Raw genomic sequence first — 8,576 nt, 5'->3', positions numbered from 1 at the left:
CCCCCCCCCCCCGCCCCGAAGCCTTCCTTTCCTAGGAGCAGAAAGACATTGTTTGCCAAATATGAACAAAAGTGAACACCAAAGGGGGTTTGCTCTTGCACCTGGGAACCCACAATTTCACACTTAGCATTGTGGGTGAAGGGGCCACATGTTAGCTGGCGGAAGGCCTATGTGACAGCCTTGAAAACCCAGATACCTAAAGTAACCACAAAGGACGGTCTGAAATGAAAACTTTAACTAAAAGCCCTGATGGTGGGTAGTCACGTCCTCGGATGGTATCTTCCCTGACAAGGTCAATCTTTACTTTGTTACCTGAGCCTACTGTCTTTTTGCATCTATGATAACATGTCGTTGGAATGTCAAAGTCATTTTCCCTTTCCCCGGACCCCTCAAAGCACAGGCACTGCTCATTGTCACGGAGTTCATTGTTGGCTGTTAACTAAGTAAAGGAAGTGTGTGTCTATCATTTTACCTTTCAGCCAATCCCAGACGTTTCCTCCCTTTGCTTTCTCCCACCTCCCTGATCTATCACCAACAGAGTTCATATAACTCACTTATATCTCCTCCTTTGATTGTAATGTATAAAACCAGGTAAAAAACTGCTATCGTCCAGAGCCGTGGTCGGCAAACCGCGGCTCGTGAGCCACATGCGGCTCTTCCACAAAATACCACGTGTGAGTGCGCACGTACAATGCGATTGAAACTTCGTGGCCCATGCGCAGAAGTCGGTATTTTGTGGCAGAGCCACACTGAAGGGGCCAAAGAGCCGCATGTGGCTCGCGAGCCACGGTTTGCCGACCACGGCTCCAGAGCAGTATTTCAATACTTTGAGATTCAGCTCCTGGCAATTGTCTTCAGTTGGCTCAAGTAAACGCACAAAAATTCTTCACAGGTTTGAATGTTTCTATGTTAACAGCATGCAAATTTAGCATCACGTGGCCAAGGTGAAAGAATATAGTAAACACATATTTTTTGAAGAAATATTCATCAACTCAGTCTACTGTTCAATATCCATTTCCTATTTCTGGTTTACCTTTAGACAAGAACCTACAAAGCACTCTACACTTTGAAGTGTCCAACATTTCCCCCACCTCAATCTGGACAGCCTTCTATTAGAAAGTTCCAGAAATTGAACATATTGTGCACTGAGGGTTATGGCCTTTGTTCTGAACCTAAAGAATACAACCCAGGATTCATCTGCAACTGAAAAAGACAGCAGAATGCTGGGCCAGTTGACTCAAAATAGAGTGGACATATTTTAATCTGGAGTGGAAAAGCAAGAAATGTTAACTAAATTTCAAAGTTTTGATATCTATTTTTTTTTTCTTATTTGGATCAGACGAAGGACGTTGATGGTTAAAATCTAATTTAGGAGTTTTAGGAGAAGAGAGACACTTGTCCACTGACTCCCACCAGCCAGCGGGAGCAGTGACATAGCAAAGTGGCTGGTGGGAAGGTGTGAGGTGAGCTAAAATCCAATCAAATGAGAGCTGATTTTCTGCCTCATATTAAGACGATTGGCTTCCCTGGCCCGGCTGGTGTGGCTCAGTGGTTGAGCATTGAGTATAAGCCAGTAGGTCACAGTTGGATTCCTGGTTGGGGCACATGCCTGGGTTGCAGGCTCGATCCCCAGTGAGGGGCATTGCAGGAGGCAGAGGATCAATGATTCTCTCATCATTGATGTTTCTATCTCTCTCTCCTTTCCTCTTTGAAATCAATAAAAGTATATTTAAGAAAAGTGTTGGCTTTATTTCCATTAGTTTCAGGGAGGGGTGGGGGGTGGAGGCGGAAGAGGGCACAGGGGCATCCGTGTCTTGGGAAAACAAGTGTTGGCTTCACTGACAGCTGTTCCTACTTTGGGGCCAAAGAGAGAACTGTAGGCCCCAACCAGCATGGGCAGGTTTCCTGAAACGAGCTCAGCAAGTGTCAGTGTGTCCCTGGAGGGTGAGGCGCTGAGCCAGTGGAGCTGGGCTGTCACGGGAAGTGAGGGTGACCCTGGAGCCTGTGTGCCCGGGACAGGAAGTCTAGGGGCGTCTTAGCTCCTCCCTCCCTGTGCCCTCTTCAGTTTGGCATGTCCTCCCATTTTCCCCAAGGACCTCGGCCCTGTTTCTAGAGGACACGAGGGCGGTAACCAGAGTGGAGCAGTTAGGCTACGTCCTGTGACAGGTGAGTCCCAGGGGACAATGGTCTACCAGGGAACGAGAATATGAGTGTTTCAGAAATGATGTTTAATAGGATGGAGGCGAGGGTCTGTGCAGTGAGAAGCAGTAGATCTGGATCCGTCAGTCACGTCTCTCCTTGAAAATAAAACACCTCATTCTGGGGTGCTTCTGAGAGCCAGCCTAGCAGAGCCTCAGAGACAGATACCAGAATACGGTTTTCCAATGCGCAGCAGACCCTGCGCCGGCGGGTCAGGGTGTGAGAGTTCCCCACGGCCTCCGTGTTTGTGTGAGAGGCCGGATCTCGGCTGTTTACTCCGGGAGGGGCCGCCAGAAGCAGAGGATCCGCCCCAGGGAAAACGAGATGCTAGGCCACGTGCGTTCTAGTAACATCCGTGCAGCTTCCTTCGCTCTCCCTGCTGCTAGGCAACCAGCAACCATCTTCCTCAACTTCTTTCAGCAAAGGGTCACTAACCCTCACTTAGGTGTGGGCGGTAGAGGATATTTGCCCTTTAACAAGGAACCCTGGAAGCCAGAACCTCTGGCTTTGAAATGGAAGCAGTGAGTCCAGGAGGCTGCACTTCCATCCCTTCGAAGAGGAAGGATACACTCTGAGGACACCCGGCCTCAGAACAAAGGCTCCTCCCATCCCATCACCCGGTGGCTGCACCTGTCACCCAGACCAGCCTGACCCGATGTGCCTCTGCCCGCAGCGGCCCCGGCACCGTTAGCATTGCGGGGCTGGTGTCAGCTGATGGCTCTGCTGGGAAGAAGACTGTTCCCTCAGAGGAAGGGCCTGTGGGTACCTGCAGGGAGCTCCCCCCTCTCCCACCTTCCCTCCTCCTCCTCCCCCCGGAGAGCAGAGGGTTGGGGGACGTAGGGGGGCGGCCTCTCTCTTGAGGTGAGCAACATTTGAAATGTGCAAGAATGAAGCTCAGGGGTGCCTACATTTGAAAAACGAAAGCACATTTTGCTGACCAGGAAATTCTGCCCCAATGGTCAAAGTGTTTTTAGCCTGAAAACATCAAACAGTATTGAGAAGATTTCTAAATAGTTAAAAAACCTTTATCTAGTTACACTTCTCTAACACTAAGTTTACTTAACAGCAAATCTTGTTGCAGAAGACTTCGTGTGTGACATTAGTAGAACCCTTGCTCTCTTTTTAGTAATAATATGTGAACGAATAAGTTTTTCTTATTCGCTTCCTAATGAACGTCAGTGTTTACCTTATTCCAATGAATTACAATAAGAAAAGGTCTGTGTCCCCAATAAGAATATAGACATAGACCCGCAAGCCCCATCCTTCTGCCCCAGTGCTCCGCTCATGGAAGGAAGTTCACTTCTGCTTCCATGGAGGGACCATTTGTGCTAAACGCGTGAGGGTTGGGCCAGGGGCGAGCGAGCAACTGTTTGCCACCCACCTCTCCCCCGCCGCCGCTATGCCAGCAGGTGGGAAGGACCGCACCGCAGGGACTAGGATCGATGGCTTAACTGGCCAATTTGATCTTTCCCAAGCTTAGGCGAGCTTCAAAGATGGCTATACTTACGCCTCACTCACCTCCGTGCTCTGAGGCCTCCAAAGTAGAGACCAATGAGTTATCTCAGGATAACTTCCCCTGGAATGCTGCTCTCTGTCCCTGCAACTGCTGGGCAGCCTTTTGAGTAAATCCAACAAATACTCACTGAAGAAGGTTCTAGAAAATGTTGCTTCCTTTTTAAAAGATGTGACTGCAACGAGTGTCTTTCTCTGTGTCTGTCTCTGTCTCTCTGTCTCTCACTGGTTTTTCTGGTAAATTGGGCGTCCTGCTGGCATGGAGGTTGATAATTCCTTTCTAAATTGGTTTGTTGATAATATATATTTCTAGTTATGGAATTTAATGACATTTTCTTTTGAACTTCTGTCACTTGTCTGAAGGCCAATTATTCTTTTTTTCTGGGAGTTTATTTGGTGGACGTTGGCCAATCAGAAATAGTGTTTTCCTTGACCTGGCATTGGGTCATTCAATGTAAAACCCTTCCCTCCAGAGCCCCCTCCTCTGCAGGAGAGCAGTTGTAACTCTGTATCCAATTGCCAAAGAAAAGAAACCCACACTCTTCACTTTGATAAAAAATAACTTGACGTTTGTGAGAATTACCGGATTTTTCATGTATAAGACAGCCTCGTGTATAAGACATCCCCCACTTTTCCAATCTAAAATTCAGAAATCAAAAATCCTATATAATAAAAGCCTAATATGCTAAGTGTCCGACCATTCGACCAGTCGCTATGACACGTACTGACCACCAGAGGGCAGATGCTCCAACCAGTAGGTTAGCTTGCTGCTGGGATCCGGCCAATCAGGACTGGGCGAGACTGATCCCCACAGGCCAGGCTGAGGGACCCCACTGGTGCACAGATCTGTGCACTGGGGCTCTAGTTTAAACATAAAACAGAACACAGTTTTATTTAGTAATTACTGCAGGTCATGTTTACCTACCAGTGCTATGATATTATGCAGCACATCACTTTATCCAGCCTCTGTCGCATCACTGCTCTCTTCTTCATCACTGTTAGTTCCCGGCATATCAATTTCTCCAACTTCTAATTGTGTCACTGCTGTCTTCTGAGTCACTGTCCACATATGTGAGACCATCCTCATAGACTGGTGGTATTTTCTGAGTGAACTTTGTTCGTGTTCTCATGGCCAACCCTTCTCTCCTCATGAAATTGAAGCACCATTTTGCCTTTCCTGTAACATCAACCATGTTCATTTCACTTGCAAACATCCTTGCCTGACCTTGAATAAGCGTGGTTGACACACATAAGCCACTCTGGTGCTGATCCATAATCCAAGCCTTAAGCCTCTGCTCCAAGTTTGCCCATTTTGCTGGTTTTCCTCTTAAGGCTTCTTCTTTTTTGGCACCTTAAGGAGTTGTTCTTCCTGTTTTCTCCACTGTCTGCTCATACGCTCAGTGGGAGGAGGTCCAAATGGTCTCTCTGCAGCTCTATTTCCATGCTCTTTTGCACAGCTGGTTACATTCCGTTTCAATTTTGCAGAGTAAGACAATCGCTTACCGGTATTTATCTTTTTATTTTTTGACATCTTTATGGGCTCAGAACACTCCAGTCCCTGATGCATCTGCACACTCTCCACCTCCAATTACAGCATCAGCTGACGTCAGTAACAATAAGGCTCGTGATTGGAGGAAGCCTGTTTGACAAGGTATGTGCAGCTAGGCACCCACACCGCTCCCTCCTTGGTGCGGTATAAGACATGTATAAGACACCCCTCGATTTTCAGTCTAACGAGTCTAGAAAAAATTAGCGCCTTATACACGGAAAAATACGGTATGGTAGTTTTAATATTGAAGTCGGTATTTTCCATTCAATCTGACTGAGATGAATAGAATTTAAGAGGAAATGGGATATTTGGGCACAAGCCCCAAAACCAAGAGGTCTGAGCTCTGTTAGAATAAACCACTAATTAAGACTATGAGTTCCAGGAGGACCTCGGCTGTTTTCATCAGTGAAATTAAAAAGTGGGGTTTCAGGAGCACCAAATTACTTCGGTTTTCCTCAGAATGTAGGTGCACGTTGAGTTCTGTGTTCTGAGTTTTAAGGAAGGCAGTTCACACCTAAGGAAGGCAGTTCACACCGAGGGCCAACGTGGGGCCTGGCACAGAGGCGGATCCCTCAAGAGCAGTGAGTGGCCTTTGTGATGAGGTCTGGGATTACAATTTCTAAAGCATGTCATTCCAGCAGCGGCCACAAGGTGGGAGTATTTACCTTTGTACGTCCTAGTTAAATTTTCCCATTTTTTTTTTTCTTTTATAATTGCACTGTGGAAGGAATTGAGTGTTTTGCTTTAGCTATTTCCTTGTAGAACAATGGAGAAGTGATTTTTTTAAACCTGAAACAGGAGTCAACAGACACCAGTTTTTAATGCTGCTAAAGGTTACAAATCCTGGCAAATTTATCGTGTTATTTTGTTTCTGAAAAATCCTTTTCTCTGTGGGCACGTTCTCTAACAGATTTTCCTTCAGGCTCCACACTCTTCTATGAGGATGAAAGGGAGAAACACTAGGGCTTAAAATTTGTGCTTCGGCTGGTGAAATAATGGGTTATTTGAAGCACCGTTGAAGCAAATTTGAATAATATATCACACAATCCAAGACTTCAGTTTATGTTTTTAAATAATAATTTCATTTTTTGGGTAAAATAAAAGAGAACTAGCTATAAAACACAGTCTTAGTTTTAAGACTCATGAGAGAGGAGCACTGCTTAAGATGAAAGGAAATCTACACATGAGCCCTGAACCCATGTCTGATGAACCCCGAACCCATGGCTGTGCGTGTTGGACATCGTTATTCAAGGACGACGAACATGGAGTGTGAGCTCCTGCTGAGAAGAGCTGGAACTCACACATTCATCGCTGCATTATTTATTTTTATTTTTGTTACTCCTCAACCGAGGATATTTTTCTAGTTATTTTTAGAGAGAGTGAAGTGGGGGGGGGGGAGACAGAAACATCAATGGGAGAGAGACACGTGGGTTGGTTGCTTCAAGCACGAGCCTACAGCCAAGGCAAGTGCCCTCGATGGGAATCGAACCTGGAACCCTTCAGTCCGCAGGCTGACACGCTACCTCCTGAGCCAAACCGGCTAGAGCTCGTGACTGCCTTCTTCAAGTAGATGCCATGTCGGGGTGGATGCCTCTGCATGGGAAGGAGCCCCTTCGGTTCGGGGGGAAACATGGGCCAGTGAAATATGTTTCCTGCAGACATGCCAGCACTGGTTAGCGAAAGTCAACGCCAACGAAAACTGAGCTGAGCTTCTGTGTCCCGAGGAGGCCGCTGGCATAAATGATCGGTGTGGGAGGACAACGCAGGCTTTGTCATTGAGTTTATTCCTGGACAGCATTAAAGGGGATGGTTCTCATCCAAGCAAAGATATGCAAGTGAAGGAACTCTGGGGTGACATCCCCTATGGACACACTAAAATCTCTGTTTTGGTAGCTTTCCTCATATTCGTAATATTTCCCAGAATCTCTGGGATCCCGCAGACCTGGCCCACGTCTCCCGTCTGGGTCACAAACCTGGACGGGAGTCACCATCCTTCACCGAATTCGTCACCTCGGCTTATGTCCCTGCCGCGATGCCTGGCACGTCCGTCACTGTCTGCCCCACCCGTGAGGTGACGTATCTTCGCAGCCAGTGCCACCTGTGTGTTAGTCCATGATTTCCGTGTCACTGTCTGCCCCACCCGTGAGGGGACGTATCTTCGCAGCCGGTGCCACCTGTGCGTTGGCCCATGATTTCCGTGTCAATACGCCCGGGGGCAGGCTGCGCCCTAGATTCTCTGCAAATGGACCTCCAAGACAAAAAAAACTCAAAGTTTTATGTAGCCAATGAAAAACTGGTACAGGTATGAACTTCTTCTAGAATTCTAGGTATGAAAAGCAAGCGCAGAGGGCACCGCCGCCGAAATTACTGGCTTTTGTTGGTTTTCTGATCCTATTGAATGTTTCCTTCTCCTGCACCGCCAACGTCCACGGGGTCTAACATCTCCGGCCTGGGCCTTTTCCGGTTCGGTTTTCAAGCCTACCATAAGGGAGTCTTTTCTCATTTGTCAAGTTAGAATTAGTACCTCCCATCTCTAAAAGTTATGAGGATTAGCAATAATGTGTGTAAAAGACTACTTTCTATCACTGAATTTGACTACTCAGGTGCCTAGAAATGGAATTGGGTCCTGCCTCCCGCGCTGTCGGGACGAGGCCCGGCCACATTCCTCCTGCGGCCGCTGCTCAGGTGGCCATTCCAGGCATGTATGTGTGAGATGGTTTCCGAAGATCCTGTTTTTTCTTTCCGTTTTCATAACTTTTAATAAGTGAACTCCAGTAACAATGGGGAGAATGGCGTGATGTGTTTCTCACAGGTGTCTGCGGGGGGATGAGAGGGGGTGCTTTCATGAGGCTGCGGTGGGGGGGATGAGAGTTGGCGTGCTTTCATGAGGCGGCGTGGGGGGGATGAGAGTTGGCGTGCTTTCATGAGGCGGCGTGGGGGGGATGAGAGTTGGCGTGCTTTCATGAGGCGGCGTGGGGGGGATGAGAGTTGGCGTGCTTTCATGAGGCGGCGTGGGGGGGATGAGAGTTGGCGTGCTTTCATGAGGCGGCGTGGGGGGGATGAGAGTTGGCGTGCTTTCATGAGGCGGCGTGGGGGGGATGAGAGTTGGCGTGCTTTCATGAGGCGGCGTGGGGGGGATGAGAGTTGGCGTGCTTTCATGAGGCGGCGTGGGGGGGATGAGAGTTGGCGTGCTTTCATGAGGCGGCGTGGGGGGGATGAGAGTTGGCGTGCTTTCATGAGGCGGCGTGGGGGGGATGAGAGTTGGCGTGCTTTCATGAGGCGGCGTGGGGGGGATGAGAGTTGGCGTGCTTTCATG

This window comes from Myotis davidii, unplaced genomic scaffold (genome assembly GCF_000327345.1).
Source record: "Myotis davidii unplaced genomic scaffold, ASM32734v1 scaffold496, whole genome shotgun sequence".
NCBI classification, from domain to species: domain Eukaryota; kingdom Metazoa; phylum Chordata; class Mammalia; order Chiroptera; family Vespertilionidae; genus Myotis; species Myotis davidii.
The sequence above is the reverse complement of the archived record's forward strand: the minus strand, read 5'-3'. Positions refer to the sequence as shown.